Source organism: Artemia franciscana, chromosome 20 (assembly GCF_032884065.1).
Source record: "Artemia franciscana chromosome 20, ASM3288406v1, whole genome shotgun sequence".
Taxonomy (NCBI): Eukaryota; Metazoa; Arthropoda; class Branchiopoda; order Anostraca; family Artemiidae; genus Artemia; species Artemia franciscana.
In genome coordinates, this window is record NC_088882.1 from 13,484,454 (window position 1) to 13,501,569 (window position 17,116).

At 33.7% G+C, this 17,116-nt stretch overlaps 1 long non-coding RNA gene across 2 annotated transcripts; it reads right to left on the reverse strand.

The window, feature by feature from the left end:
* Positions 1-26: 26 nt before the first annotated feature.
* Positions 27-17,082, reverse strand: LOC136039771 (uncharacterized). 2 transcript variants are annotated; one of them, XR_010620552.1, is made up of 4 exons: positions 16,929-17,082; positions 14,702-14,865; positions 10,625-10,756; positions 27-1,235 (listed from the first exon to the last, which is right to left on the reverse strand). It is a non-coding gene; the product is annotated as an uncharacterized LOC136039771 (long non-coding RNA). The 2 variants fall into 2 exon arrangements; XR_010620553.1 differs by lacking the exon at positions 14,702-14,865.
* Between the last annotated feature and the right edge of the window lie 34 nt (positions 17,083-17,116).

Below are 17,116 nucleotides of genomic sequence, written 5' to 3' on the forward strand. Positions count from 1 at the left end.
AGGGATTTAGGAGAATATTCACTGAATGCTTTATACATAAATTTAATTAAAAATGACCTTACAAAATAGAAAAAAAACAATAGATATTAACACAGAACCTGTCATAAACAGACCTATAAGATCAGCGGCGGAAAAAAGCTAGGCTGGCATTAAAAACCTGCTTTTAAATAATTTTCTTTCATTTCATTGAATTGCCTCGTTTCATAACAATTTATTTTCCAGTCCTGGTTGAACTTCGCTGAGGTAAGGATGCTAGAACTGTTTTGAAAAACTGTTCATTTTAGTTTTATTGATTTTATCCTTTCGTAAGTTGTTTTTCCTTATTTGTATTGCTGAGGACGGCCCTTGGACATAGGGCCGAAATATTCATTATAGTTTGTTTCCCACTGTCTTAAAAAAATTCCCTGTTGTTCTTCTTGTTTTTGGTGTTTGTTTATAGACTTTAAATATAAAATTTAATGATTTGAACAGTGTACCAACAGCAGTTGTCGAATCAGCTAACATTCTAATTTTCAAGTTTACAAACGGTAATAGATCATTTTATAAAAATCAATGCACTAAGGATGGTGTGTCATGTCTAGGTACTTGCTCTCTTTTTTCTTGTCCCATTGTTTTTGTTTTTCTCGAATTTCTTGCTATATAATGATCTAAAGCATTAATAAAGATGTGATTTTCTTAAAAAACGATCAAAATTTATTGGTTTATATGGCAGCTGGACAATTTGAATTTTTGCCAACAGAAGTTGTTGAATGAGCTAAAATTATAATATTTAAGTTAACAGTTGCCAATACATCACTTTATAAGAATTAATTCCCTAAACGGGAGGATACTTTGGTATGTACATGTACATTCTCTCTTTTTTCTTGTCTCATTGTTTTTGCTCACTTCCTGGCTCTATTAGTCTTATATTATGATCTCAAATGAAGATGTCATTTATTTAGAAAAATTGGGAAACTCATCGAAGTTCTTCGGTTTATAGGGTAGCTAGACGATTTAAATTTTTGCCAACGGAAGCTGCTGATTCAGCTAGTCTTCTAGTGTTCGATTTCAGAACTATAAAGATTCTCTCTTGGAAACATCAGTTCGATGTCTGGTAGGATGTTCTATTGTATGTAAAATGACATAAAACAACTATTTTCTGTTTTGTCACTAGAAATGGCATCTACACGCTTTCGTTTTCATCTAAATAAATCTTCTTCGGGAATTCTTGGAGCAATGGTTCAATGCGACCAACCCTAGGGAAGGAAAAAAGAAACATCAGTTGTACCTAGTGGTGTCGTTGAGGGGGGGGGGGGGCAAGGGGGGAAATTCTCTCCAATAATTTGTAAAACTAAAATTTATTAATCAGCTTTAAAACTGCTGCTCATTTCAAATTTGCTATTTAGTTTAAGCAGATGATCTTTATTTTTATTTAATCCATACTCATTATTAGCACAAGGAAAACGAGAAAAATAGGGGACCATTATGCTTCATAATATGTTCTACATTAATATTTTTCAAAATATACTGCCTTTGAAGCCAAATCATCATGTAAAAATGGCAAAATTGAAAAATGTTCTTTGCTTCCGGCCTGTTTCGCCACATTTGCTCAGGTCAATTTTTTCACTGATATTTAAGGCGCTTTTACTTCCTAAAATCAATCAGTTCAAGATTAGTTTCTCTTCTTTCGAAACTTTCAAAAGTGGAAATGAATACACCCACTACGTCTGCAAATAGGACAGAAATAAATAATTGAAGAATAAGAAGGTAGATACACAGTGAATAAAATTCCCTGAATTAATAAGGAATCATTGAAAAGGAAAATGACACTCAGTGTTTTTAAATGATATTCGTACTTTAACTAGATAGGTCGAATCGGTTGTTGTTTGGTTACGGAATTTGATAGAGGGAGATCCCCTATAGGAATTATTTAGTTATTTTATTTCTTATTTCCAGTATTGAATTGAAACTCTGATTCTCTTATTTGTCATTAAAATGCCTAATAAGCACTAATAACATCTTATTCCTTACGTTCCGGAAAAGCATACTAACCCTTAAAGGTAGAACTGCCTCTATGAATAAAATCATACTGACTTCTTGCTATTTTCGCTTTTCTAAATATTTCTTTTAACCAGCTCAAAAAAAAAGAATTGACATATATGGGCTAAGCACTATTAGTGAAATTAGTCACATTTCACACGACGTCGGCACTACTTGAGGGACATTTCTGCATCAGCATACTGTACGAAATGTCTGCTGAGTAAAGAGTAATGTAATTTAAACAAAATACGTACATTTTTTTCAAAATTTTGGAATTTGGTGTGCACATATAAGCGGTACTAACCCATTCTATTTTTCTATTGTTATCAGTTCTATCATACAGTAGTGGGAGACCGAGCTTTGCTTGTGAAGGGAATTAAAGATATAAAAACGATATCTAATGTAACACACCCTCCAGAAATGTATACCCCATCTACCCTGATTTTTACAAGAAAAACTTTTGTATAATTTTCATATAATTCCTTTTTTTTCAAACAGTTCGTGGTAACGAACTGTAGTAAGGAGCGACCCGGCTCAATAGTTACCAAAATTCAAAAAAATGAAATTTTGGTACCAATAGCTACATCAAAAGAATCGCATTTTAATGCTGATTTTAAATATATAGGTTTCATCAAGTTTAGTCATACCCATCAAAAGTTACGAGCCTGAGAAAATTTGCGTTATTTTAGAAAATAGGGGAAAACACCCCCTAAAATTCATAGAATCTTACCGAAAATCACACCATCACATTCAGCGAACCCTACTGTAGAAGTTTCAAGCTCCTATCTACAAAAATGTGGAATTTTAGATTTGTTGCCAGAAGGCAGATTACGGATGCGTGTTTATTTGTTTCTTTGTTTTTTTGTTTTTTTTCCCAGGGGTGATCGTATCGACCCAGTTGTCCTAGAATTTTGCGAGAGGGCTTACTCTAACGGAAATGAAAAGTTCTAGTGCCCTTTTTAAGTGACCAAAAAAATTGGAGGGCACCTAGGCCCCCTCCCACGCTAATTATTTTCCCAAAGTCAATGGATCAAAATTCTGAGATAGCCATTTTATTCAGCGTAGTCGACAAACCTTATAGCTGTGTCTTTGGACGACTTACTCCCCCACAGTCCCCGTGGGAGGGGTTACAAGTTCAAAACTTTGACCAGTGCTTACATATAGTAATGGTTATTGGGAAGTGTACAGGCGTTTTCAGGAGGATTTTTTGGTTGGAGGCAGGGGTTGAGAAGAGGGGGATATTCTAGGGGAACTTTCCATCGAGGATTTTGTCATGGGGGAAGAAAATTTCCATGAAGGGAGCGCAGGATTTACTAGCATTACTTAAAAAAAAACAATGAAAAAATAAATATGAAAAAGTTTTTTTCAGCTGGAAGTAAGCAGCAGCATTAAAACTTAAAACGAACAGTACCCATATGAGGGGCTCACCTCCTCCTAATACCTCGCTCTTTACGCTAAAGTATTTTTAGTAATTTCAACTATTTATTCTGTGGTTTTTGTGATTCAGGGGTCATTCTTAATGAATTGGATCAAAATTTAAGCTTTAGTGTAAAGAGCGAGGTACTGACGAGGGGGTGAACCCCCTCATATATGTAATAAAAACATGAGAATACAAAAGTTTTTTACGTAAGCTAATTTATAAGTTACGTATATCTTTTACTTATAAAAAGATTCGTAAAAAATTAGAAGTTCTAGTTGCCTTTTTAATTAACCGAAAATCGGAGGGCAACTAGGCTTCCTCTCCCGCTCTTTTTTCTCAAAATCATTCGATCAAAATTATGAGAAAGCCATTTAGCCAAAAAAAATAAATATACGAATTTCGTTTTAATCCTTCCTCTGCGGAGAGCCAAAATCAAAACATGCATTGATTCAAAAACGTTCAGAAATTAAATAAAAAAAAACAAGTTTTTTAAATGAAAGTAAGGAGCGACATTAAAACTTAAAACGAACAGAAGTTACTCCGTATATGAAAGGGGCTTTCCCTTCTCAATGCCCCGCTCTTTACGCTAAAGTTTTTTACTGTTTTAAAATGTTGAGTTAAGAGAAAGAGTCAAACTTTAGCGTAAAGAGCGGGCGTTGAGAAGGGAACAGCCCCTTTCATATACGGAGTAATTTCTGTTCGTTTTAAGTTTTAATGTTGCTCCTTACTTTCATTTAAAAAACTTGTTTTTTTTTATTTAATTTTTAACAAAGATGCAAAGGGGAAGGTAGTTTTTAAACTCTATGAATCAGTTTTCCCTTCTAAATGGCATTCATGGCAATTTTTAATTTATTTAAGGTTTTTGCCGCAATGATGCCGAGTATTATTCAGATTCTATGGATATTCTTTATCAAACAATGCCCAATAGATAAGTTAATAATTCTAACTTTATTTTTCGAATACTTTCAAGTTTGAAGTACGATCGCAATTTCAATGTGGGGAATTTATCACAACATAATGTTACACAGTCTTTGGTAATACTTTGACTTATCCTGTACTATTACTGAGACAGCGCTATTGCGATGCATATGGTTTTTGTTTCGGCTTTATGTGGCCTGCTGATATCAATTCTATTTATCAATATAAATCGGCAAAACCCACAAATAAATCAGTTTAACAAAAAATTACAAGTAATGTTTCAATAATTCGCGTATATTAAAAGTGTAGCACAACAAATTCAATAGTCAATAGCACCCCCTCTTGCCCCCAAATAAAAATACTGTATCTACGCCCCGGTTCTACTCGTGGAAAACTGTGATTTTTCTTGTTATTCAAGATGGGAGATAATAAACCTCCAGCAGGCAACAGCGATATTCTCAACAGCCATTTTTTTAAATTTTTTCTTATAAATGTTATATTGTCAGCGTAATTCAGATTAAGGCCTCGGTAAATAATTGTCGTGCAAACTTTATTTTGAGCCTCCAGCCTAATGTTGTTGCATAGTGGAGGTGAAGACGTTTATAGAAACTGTATCGAAAACTATATCAGAGCCAAATAATGGCGCGAACTTTTAAAATAAAATTACAAAAATATATATTTAAAAATCTAGGGGGGGGGGGATTTTTTAATTTTTAAATGAAAGAACCAAAATTTTTTTTCAAACCCAGAGGTGCAATTGCCCCCCTCCCCCCCCCCTTTGGAGTTCCTAAGCCCAAATATTAAAAAGTTTAAACATCTTGAAGGATATCAAGAGTATGGCACGCATATAGAAAGGAAAAGCCACAGATGATACAGCAGTTAGGCCTATGGCTTCAGTCAACTATTGCAATCTAAATAAAAAGATCAAAACTACCCTGAATTTACATTTCAACAATATTTTGATATTTTGAAATACGACAGGAATATGTATCAATAACAAACAAATATGTCTCCTGAATACAATTAAATAAAAAAAAACTAATTTTTTTAGCTGAAAGTAAGGAGTGACATTAAAACTTAAAACGAACAGAAATTACTCCGTATATGAAATGGGTTGTCCCCTCCGCAATCCCTCGCTCTTTACGCTAAAGCTTTTAATTGTTTTAAAAAGTAGAATTGTGGCAAAGAGTCAAACTTTAGCGTAAAGAGCGAGGGATTGCAGAGGGGACAACCCATTTCATATACGGAGTAATTTCTGTTCGTTTTAAGTTTTATTGTCGCTCCTTACTTTCAGCTAAAAAATTTTTTTTTTTTTTTATTTAATTTCTGAACGTTTTTGAATTAATGCATGTTTGGGTTTGGCTCTCCGCACATAAATTATTAAAATGAAATTTGTATATTAATTCTTTTTTTGGCTAAATGGCTTTCTCTTAGTTTTGATCAGACGATCTTGAGAAATAAGGGGTGGAGAAGGAGGCCTAGTTGCCCTCCAATTTTTCGGTTACTTAAAAAGGCAACTAGAACTTTTAGATTTTTAACGAACGTTTTTATTAGTAAAAAATATACGTAACTTAAGAATTAACTTACGTAACAAACTTTCATAATCTTATATTTTTATTATGTATACGAGGGGGTTTGTACCCTCATTAATACCTCGCTCTTTACACTAAATCGTAAGTTTTGTCCCAATTCTTTAAGAATGACCCCTGAATCAGAAAGGCCGTAGAATAAATAGTTGAAATTACAAAAAATACTTTAGAATAAAGAACGAGGTATTTATCTCCTCCTAAACACCTCGCTCTTTATGCTAAAGTATTTTTAGGACCCCTCATATGCGTAATAATCTCTGTTCGTTTTAAGTTTCAATGCTACTCCTTCCTTTCATTTGAAAAAACGTTTTCATGTTTATTTTTCATTGTTTTCTTATAGTAATGCTAGAAAATCCTGCACCCTTTTCATTGAATTTTTCTTCCCCCATGACAGATTCCTCCAAGGAAAGATCCTCCAACATAGCCTCCTCCCCTCAGCCCCACCCCCAAACAAAATAAAATCCCCCTGAAAACATCTGTACACTTCCCAATAACCATTACTATATGTAAACACTGGTCAAAGTTTGTAACTTGCAGCCCCTCCCCCAGGGATTGTGGGGGAGTAAGTCATCCCCAAAGACATAGTTATTATGGTTTTCGACTATACTGAACAAAATGGCTATCTCAAAATTTTGATTTGTTGACTTTGGGAAAAAAATTAGCGTGGGAGGGGGCCTAGATGCCCTCCAATTTTTTTGGTCACTTAAAAAGGGCACTAGAACTTTTCATTTCCGTAAGAATGAGCCCTCTTGCGACATTCTAGGACCACTTGGTCGATACGATGACCCCTGGAAAAAAAAACAACAAAAAAATAAACACGCACCCGTGATTTGTCTTCTGGCAAAGAATACAAAATTCCACATTTGTGTAGATAGGAGCTTTAAACTTCTACAGTAGGGTTCTCTGATACACTGAATCTGATGGTGTCATTTTCGTTAAGATTCTACGACTTTTAGGGGGTGTTTCCCCCTATTTTCTTAAATTAGGCAAATTTTCTCAGGCTCGTAACTTTTGATGGGTAAGACTACACTTGATGAAACTTATATATTTAAAACCAGCATTAAAATGCGATTCTTTTGCAGTTCGTTACCACGAACTGTTTGATAAAACTGCTAAAAAAAATCCAGCATTGATAAAAAATAATAGTAATTTAGCTATTAATACAAATATTTATTTGAAATATAACAAAATAGGCTTCAAAATGTTTTAGATTTTTTTTTCATTTTTTTAAGATAAAAAAAATTCCACCTCCTCTCCTCCCAGTGATGACGAAGTGCTTGTCAGTGCGACAAAGCCATCCTCATTGCTTTTTTGAGTCACTGTTATACAAACCCGTTCCAACTGTGCATAGAGATGTAGACTCATCAGTCTTCATCGTGGCACAAGGAAAACCACAACCTGGGAACTTGGAAGTTCCATTCACTCCAAACTTTACGAAATACATTTTTTGTCGTCGGAGCATTCTTTAAACTAAGTTCCGCGCCAGAGGATTTGCATTTAATAAATGCAACTTTTTCGAATAGTGAGATTTGCTGCGCCTTGATGATTTGTTACAGATCATGCCAACGACATAGTTAGCAGCTGTGTGGGTGGCTAGCAAAAAAAATAGCAGTTACCATATGCAGCATCTTTTCATACGACATTGAATGGGCAACAATCTAACATTTTTCTTCAACAAAGGCGGTGATATGTCTAGAAATTCGTATGGACAGTACCTAGAAGTCCTTACAACGCTTAAGCTATGTGAAACAATCGGAAACATAAGGTTATTAAGGCATGACCTATGTTCTATGCCAAATTTAAGAGGGAGCAAATCGTCCATAGTCAGCAAAACTCAGAATTATAAAAGTTTGAAATATGTATACAAGCCTTTCATGGTAATTAACTCTAAGTGGAGAGTAACCTTTGTTAATGGTAAAAAAAAATATAATAAAAATCTTGATAATAGTAGACGCACAAAAATTTTCATAATGGCATATAAACCAAAAAAAAAAACTTACTTTGTTGCCAAAATTTGCAAAGAGGTGTCTTTTGGGTGGGGGGCAGGAGGGGTACTTGCACTGGTTGCAGATATTTTAGGAGCGCAATATTTCAAACCAATAATTTGACAGTTATAATTACTTTTCATTTTTTTTGAAACTAGAGGGCGCTATCGGCAGTAAGTATAAGCAAATTGAATTCAAAATTTTCATTTTTTCCCATATCTTCGTCGCCATTACTTTGAAGTAAAAGTAAGTTGACCAAATTTCACCAATTTTGAATTGAACTTAAAGCAAAAAGTAATTAGACCAAGTTATAAAATTAAAAGCAACCAATTGAGACGAGATAGCTAATAATTTTGCAGAGGCTAAAGTGAGAAAAGTCAGATTTAACTAAATAGAAAATTTTGTTAATAAAATTACTTGTTAAAATTTGGTCAAAAAATGATTTGGAGACAGTGGGGAGGGGGCGAATCAAGATTTTCCCTCAAGCGTAAGAGAAACCAGGACCGCCACTGACTTTGTCCCACTTGGGGCCAAAATAACTATGTAGCAAGAATTTTATTGTATAACCTCAAATTACATAACCCCCCAGGCTTAAATACTATAGTGCCTTACAGTGTGAATACTTACCAGAATTCACAGAAATGGAAGGAGGAGATAGAAATGTATTTTCAAATCTAGATGGGTTAATCTTTTTAGCTTAAAAAAAAAAACATCTTCAATGAAAACATCAAAAAGGGGCTTTTTCGTAAAAATATAGAGTTTTAGGGGTCAGTAGGGCCCGAAGGGCTCCCTGTGTATGTATCTGCTCTGACTTTTTAGAAATCAGAAAATGATGAACTGTGGATTCCTACCACCCTCCCCTCTCTCATAAGACATTTTTTATATGATATAAAGATTTTAAATAAATAAAAAAATTACCTACCTTTTAGAGATGCCCGTCTATCAAGGATAATTTTCGCAAACCAATAGTTAGAGGGGGTAGAAAGAAGGCTCATTTAAGCAATCTTTTTTCCATGAACTGTGAATTCTAGCCACCTTCTCCTTCTAACAAGAAATCGTTCTTAGAAATAAATATCTATCAAGGGTAAATTAAAGAAACCAATAGTTAGAAGGGGTGGGGAAAAGGCCCACTAAAAAAAATGTCCAGTTTTGATACTTTTTTTGAATCGCTAAAAACGACAGACTCGAACAAAAATTAAAATCATTTAGTTTTATAGCATTTCAAAACAATAGGAAAGTATGCCCCTTTTCTAAGACCATCCTAACACCCGGTTTTTGCGTTTTTTATTATACCTGGTTCTATATTAGAAAATAACTATGAAATATAACGTATTCATTTTATTGAAACTTAAAATAGAAGATTAAGTTGAAGAAACAGGTTTTTAAATGGAAGTAAAGAGTTATATGAAGAAGTGAACCATATATGTACACCACACCATAACCATCTACCGTATACCATAAATGTGATTAGGGATAGTCCTGTCTTATTCTCTCTCTCTCTCTCTTTACGTTAACATTTGACTCAAGCTTTATTGAAAGCTTTTTAGAGCGTTTCATTTACAGAAAGTTGGTAATTACTGGCGTAATTACTCAGCACTGAAACGGAGATTTTTCTACTTCCAAAGTTTATGCATGTTAATGCCTTTTTTAAGGCACAGGTTAAACTTTAGCTTAGAGATGCAAGGTAGTGGGGCTGCAACCTTCCTTAACTTTATAGTAAATTGAGTTCATTATAATTTTTAATGTTACAACTTAGTTTCAATTAAAAACTACCTTACTCTTTAACTAACAATCCCGGTGGTCTTAAATATGTAACGATTCGTCGAACTGAAATAACCTATAAAATTTTTTATAGAAAATTTTAATATTTACTATAAAACATAAAAATAAAGTATATAAATATAAATAATAACTAAACTATAACTTAAATTAATATAAATAACATAGAAATACTATTTATTACCCATAAACAAATAACTTAAACTATAAAAATAAACTACAAATAAATAAACAACAAAAATTTAAATAAATATTATACAAAAAAAAATGTATGAAAATTTAATTTCTATGCAAGAATCAGGCGGAATCTAAGAATAGAGTTGATCATAATACAAATTAGACCAACCAATTCAGTGTGTCTAAAAGCCTTGGAATGGAGGCTACAGTTCTCTATCTACTCGAAAAATTCCTGCGTAGGTCTTTGCAGCTAATGAACACAATTTTCAGATTTTGGCAACCTTTCGATGGAAATATTATAATGTCCAACCCCCCAAATAAAATTCTTCTGCCTCCCTTTTAGCCTATAGTGTTCCTTTATGTATGAATATAATTTATTTGCGCTTAAGGTCCATAGGCCATAGGACAATATATAAAACAACCCCACTAGCCACACCTCTTCAGCCATGGCACCCGGGATAGCTTTCCCTGGCTCCCCCCATCCTTTGAGTGGTTTTGCTGATAATCACTGACTTCTGTTCTTGCCATGCCACAGCACTCCCCAGTCACGGCATTGGGGGTAGTTGACCTCGCTTGCCCCCCCTTGAACAGCTCCGATTATAATCAGCAAATTCTGTTCCTTGGAATCAACAAATTCACATTGTCGAAAATCTATTTTTACTAAATAGCTCAAACTATTAATGGCTCAAGGTTTGTCTAACTTGTAGTTTTATTGTGTCAGTAAATTTAACTCCTACCATAAATCATCTGTCTTAATAGTTATCCCTTTGTTGCTGAGTGTCTTCTTTCTTTTTATCATAAAAGTATCCAGATTTCTTGATAGTCGAAATGGAATGCAAAGTTTCTTACTTCATATGCGGCCATTTGGACTGCAAAAAAGAGTTTTTTTTACGGAAAAGTAAGGAGCACTTATTTTACACAAGGTTAAAAATTATTGTTAGTTTGGAACCTTCAAATTGAGGTTTCTCAACAGACTAATGACTTTTTACAAAACTGTTCATAGTTCCCTATAAATGTTTAGGGAATTCGACTATTTATTGGTGTTTCAATAAATTCCCTCTCCAATTGAAATAAACTCTCACCAACCTGCCCACTAGGGTGTATTAAGAAGCACAAAGTATACCTGAGACAGGGGGAGACGCATCGAATCAAGCATGCACACATGGGAGAAGAAATTGAAATTCGTGATGTAGCCCATCCCATATCTCGAGGTTTATACGATTACAAACCTCGTTTTAATCATCGCTTTATAACTATTTTACATCCATTTACAGGGATATCATTTGGGGGAGTATTTCCCTCCCCCTAATAATGTGGAGAAAAAATTATTCTATATCCCTTGCCCCTTGACTATCCGGATATGAACCCCTCTTGCCCCCCTCCAATAAAAATCCTGAAGATTCGCCCTTGTCCTTTTATGTTTATAATTATCCTTTTATAAATCTATCCTTTTATAATATCATTAGAAATAGATAGTTGCCTAAATTACACCCTATATTTTGATCAGTTCCTTTGATAATTTCCGCATTTGGCTGTCAATTGAAGCCGTCACCTTAAACAAGCCTTAATTGCCGAATAATCTTAGGTCACCCAAGGAGATTGGCTGCCACTTAAACAATCTAATCATGAGACAAATGTTTGCCGTCGGCGCCGTCACCAGTCTCTTCGTTTAGCCACTGTCAATCAACTTAACTTTGTCGGTCATAGTTGCCGTCAACCCTGTCAACAAGCGGTGGGAAGATTCTTCCTAAACAGTGCATTTAATTACTTAAAAAATATATTGTGTTATTCTTGCATTGAATCTAATATTCAATACACAGGGGGAGGTTCTTCTGACCTGTACCCCTCCCCACAAATCTTGAAATATTTTGCAATTTTACCAAAAACATTCCTATGTAATTGACTAATGCCAGTACCTCTCAGAATTGATAGCAATCGTCTGATACAATTGGTACCTGAAGCCATCCTATGAAAGACGCTATGTGTTTTTATGCTTATTGTCATATTCACTATATTAAAAACACTACTTGTCTATTATATAAAACACACTCGAGAAATGAAGTTTGGTTAATGCTAATGAAAAAAAAAATGATGATACTAGAATACTTTATTAGTAAAATTGTGAAAAATGCAACTTGGAAATATATTCCCAGAACGCAGTCTCGCACTTCCCAAAATGTTGCTTCTCGTAAAAATACTAAGTCATGGAGTGTCCATTGACGCAGTTTTTTTGTTTTGGGCAACAACCCCTTTTCCTGGAAAAATATAAACGCCTGTTCTTCGGTCCTCGGCAAATCCAAAATCTTAATTTGAACATCCATGGTGAGACACTATATTCTATCAATAGTCAAAGCAAACTAACCGTTGTCCTCAATAATCGCGGTAATAATGAACTAGGTCAATAACTGCGTTAATAATTAACTTTTCTTTGTCTTTGAGACGGCCAGCCGAAGCTCCAATTTAATAATTCACAAATGACTTACTATTTTCCTAATAAAGTATTCTATTTTCATCATATTTTATTTTCACCAAACTTCACTTCTCGAGTGCAGACGACTACCTAAGAACTGGCCATTAATACATTTAGGTATTTGTTATGTTCTTGCCCCCCTCCTCTAAAATGAATTCCCATAAACACTTCTGGAATATGCATTCAATCCATTGATAAATTGCAAAACAATAAATAGCCTAGGCAGCCGAAATCACAGAGCAAGAATCACTCCTACAAATTTTATATTTCTCCATTTTGAATTCTCACAGTTGCTGATTTGTTTTTCTCTCGTTATTTAAGTTTTTATATATGTTTCATTGAACTTTCAGAGATAGTATCCGTAATACACAAAAAAACTAGTCAAAGCGCATGCCTGGCCCTTGCAAAACATAGGATACAAAAACTTTCGCCCATCTACCTATTTCTGTTTCGTCGAACCTAGACCTAGCTATTAAAAATTTGCGTAATTAATTGGAGGATTCCAAATTCACATTACTAGCAATAATTGAAAGAGAAAATTTGGACTTTAATATTTAGACAAACTAACCGTGGAAGATCTGGAAAATATGAATAAGAGAAACAGACATTTTCTACTGATCATGTCTCACTACACTAAGAGGGGAATGGGGTCTAAACATTATGAAAATTCCTTTGCTTTACCGTATTTTTAAAAAGAGTTTTTTCAGGATTTTTGGCTTAAGCTTCTTAGGAATAAGAGGCCGAAACCAAATCAAAGCGACCAAAGACATGTAAATAAATTTTTTATAATCATTTTTTTAATATATTCTTATTTTATATATTTTATTTTAATTATTTTTCAATATATTTTTTGTAAGATTATGATAGAAATACATATTTCATGTAAATCCAAAATATTCGGCATTAATTTGGATCGCAGTTTTATTGAATTTATCAATTTTTTGTGGGTGTCTTTTTAAACGGATGGTCAGTGAGGAAAGCAATTATTTAAACAATATTAAAAATAATTTAATTTCTAAAAATTCAGGAGGGAGACCAAGACTCTCCTTTATTTCATTAAGGCTATGGAGACAGACAAACTAAAATAATCATTTGTTATAATGAAGCCAAATTAAAATTTGGAAATGTTGCATTAAAGAAAAATATTGTATATCATCGAGTACGATTCATACTACCAAAATATATCGACTTTTTCACGACCAGGAATGTTTTTCGACAGGAACTAGAGGGGGAGGTCAAGCCTGTAAGAGAAGTTGCTGAATTTCTTTCGCTGTTATTAAATACATAAACTTAGTGTCAATATTATTTCTTTTTAGTTTTACCCTCTTGCGAAATTAGGGTGAATTTTGGTTTGATTTACCGTTCTTGGTTATAATATTTTCAATTCGAATCCAGTCAAAACAGCTTACTCCTAAAGGTTCTTTATCTGCCCTGCTACAAAATGCTTTGAGCCTATTTTGAACTGTTTTTTGAACTGTTTGAAAACAGCGTCTTAATCTGTTACTGAACAATTTTTTCTCAACATGCTTCACCCTTAGAGGATATGTTTATATTAGTTTATATTATCCAAATTAAACACACACAAAAATCGAGAAATTGGATTGTTCGGATTGGTTAAATGGAAATTTATAAAACTGCATATTCTTAAAAAATTAGAAAATTGACAATTCAATTTTTTTGTGAAAAAGACCATCATATGCAGTTCTGATGTTATTGGTAGCAGCGAGTGCCAAAAAAAAAAAAAAAAAACTTGGGTGAATCGGCAAAATAAGATAGAACTGGCAGGGTGCCATAAGCCAAAACTATGTGACAGGGTGCTACTGGCACCAAACACCTAAAGAAGGTTTAGAGTTCAGAGTTTTATTTACCAATAAATACAGAATGAAAATACAATACTCTTATTACTTTCGGAAGGTGCAGTTGTCTTTAAGAATCCACAGATTGTTAATATTTGAATTTTTACGTATGAAAAGTGTTGTGAAGTTACAAAAAAAAAATTGCCTATGTTTTTCCACGATTCATAGTGGCAACAATAACGAAAATTTGGTGGTGCCCTATTTTCATGCAGGAAGAGACCCAATGTGGGTCTAGGGGATAAAAATTATTTCTTTTCTGATGACTTTGGAACTTCAAGCAATGTGTATTCAAGCATTTGAGAACAGCTGGGGAGAACTGGACGAAAAGCAAAAAAAATATACTAGTCATGGAATGAAAGATTAGTAACCTTCTAGGTTAGGCTATATAAACAAAAAACGATCAGAAATGGGGTTTTAGGCCCAAAGAATACCGATAAACAGAATGAATATTAGTAAGCTGTAGAAAAATATTGTTCAATCCCGCTTACCAGGGCTATAATGAGAGAAATGTTGAAATGGCCAGGTCATATTCAACAGATTCCTAAAGATTATCCTTTTCGGCCAACTGTCTAGGTCTAAACGACAAGCAGGTCATCCTCGATGGGATTGAGATGATGCGGTTAGGGAAAAGTATAAGGTAAATAAGGACTTCCTGGAAGAGAATAAAGATGGAGATTTTGAATGGAACGGGGCGTAGGAAGAGCGTGTGCAGTTGTGTTGACCTCAGGCACATTGGTAGTGCGGTGATTTGTTGTTAGTAGTAGTAGTAGCTTTCTTTACATGTTGTATAGAGTTTAGCTTAATTCTTTTTTTTCTGTTGATAAAGGCTTCGAGACATGAGGTTGAAATATATTCTGCTTTGTTTTAATATTGTGCCCGTTTCCTCTACATTTTATTTGTTAAATTCTGTAGACACTGATTCATTTTGGAAACCATATTTTCATTTCTTTATAATAGTTGTCATTGATACCAATACCTGGATATGATGATTTGGTCTAGATTAATTAAATTATAATAAATTACATTAGGCATAATTAGAAAAAAAACGTGTTTCTTATATTAGTTTCCGTAATTCTAACGGTGTTATCTGACATCTTTCATCAAACTTCGATACAACGTTCTAAGGCCTAGCATACTTAGGTGATGGAACCTGTTTTTCCATAATATATTTGGGTCTAAAGATGCTTAGAAGAGACTCCTTTTGAAGGTGTAGCAAACCCCTTTTTTCGATATGTAGAAATACAGGTGGCCCTCCACTTTCGACCACAATTAGTGAATGAAATCCACAAAATTTGAAAGTACAGTGAACTAAATACAAATGGACCAAAAACTGTATTTTAAAATGTTTATTTTTTAATAGTTAGACATAATCATGTTAACAAGAAGGGTTGAAGTATTTCAGGTGTTTTCTTTAAATACTTGTTGAGAGTTGGTTGAAGACAAATATTTTTCGATCCTCGGTAAAGATTTCTGTAACAGTGTATTTTATTATCCCTGCAAACCCAAAGCGTTTTTTCTGAATTTTTGAAGTTCGACACAAGGAATTGGCAGTGTTTTTGGTAAATAAACAGTGTTTTTTCTTACCAATTTTTTGCCATATCTTTGAGGCCTTAAAAAAATGTTTAGGTAAGCGATTGTTTGTTTATGACAATGAAAATATCCGAGAGTCAGTTTTGAATTCTGTAGCTCTCTTCAGAATAGTTAGGTATTCATACAAACTAGGTTATTAGCGTAGCTGATATATAAGAATAAATACGCTACAATAGCCCTTTCTGTAGTTTTCTAAATGTACTAAGAAAACTGAATCAATAAACTTCTTGAGGCCCATTCATAAAATTTTTTTATCGAAAATCACCTATCCCAATATAAATTAAATACCGAGATTTAACTGCTAACTCGTAACATTAAAAACTTGGCACAAAATTTTATAAATGGCATCATCTAATCAGGAATTTTTTTATAAAAGATCTGATTGGCTTAGATTATTGCTAGCTAATTCATCATGTTATTAAAATCTCATCGTAAATTGCCCTTCAAATACATGGTCTTCGTATTATTTTTAACAAAATCTTTGATTCTTAAACAGAGTCTAATTCTCTGGTCCAACCCAAAATTGATATGAAAGGGCCATAATTACATTTTAGGGCTAACAGGTTTTTTCAAATTTCCAAACCATCTGTAAGTTTAATATGTATAAAGGCGTATCCAGGGGGATACGATCAAAACCAAGTTCAAAGGTAACCTCAAAGGAGGTCAAAACCAAGTTTGACCTCCTCCCTTTAAAAAAAAATGCCCAACCTGCAATAAAGTAAAAAAAGGCATAGGAACAAGTCTTCTCAAAAAAGTAATCTTCGATGCATTGCTGTAAATGTGGTTCTAACATCCTAAGGTACATTTACTCACTTTTTCGGACCCACAAACCTTTGAGAGTTACGTGATTCTCCTGAAGACCCTTTTGAGTTTATTTTTTTCTTCTAGAAAAGAAGCTACATCGGGGAAGTTTCAACTCGATATATGGAGAGTGTATTTTTGTTTGCGTTTTTGCTTCTCAATCGATTAGCAAAAAATACACTTGATCATGTTGATAATTACCATTTTGTTTTTATTAAAAATTAACTACGTACAAATTTAATACCTTTTTTGATTTATTATCTTCATCGTAAAAGTATTTATTTTATAATTCTCTTAAAAAACTTACACTATATCTCCACTCACCGAAGTAAAAGACAATCATCTTTTCAGAAAACGTAGAATGAATAATTAGCGTTCAATGAAAGTCTGAAAGGAGGCCTATAGAAGTTACCCATGAAGCCCATATCCATATATCAAGTTGACTTTATTAGACACAAAATCACTCAGCCTATTTTACAACGACAATAGCAACACCAAATCGACCGCATAGC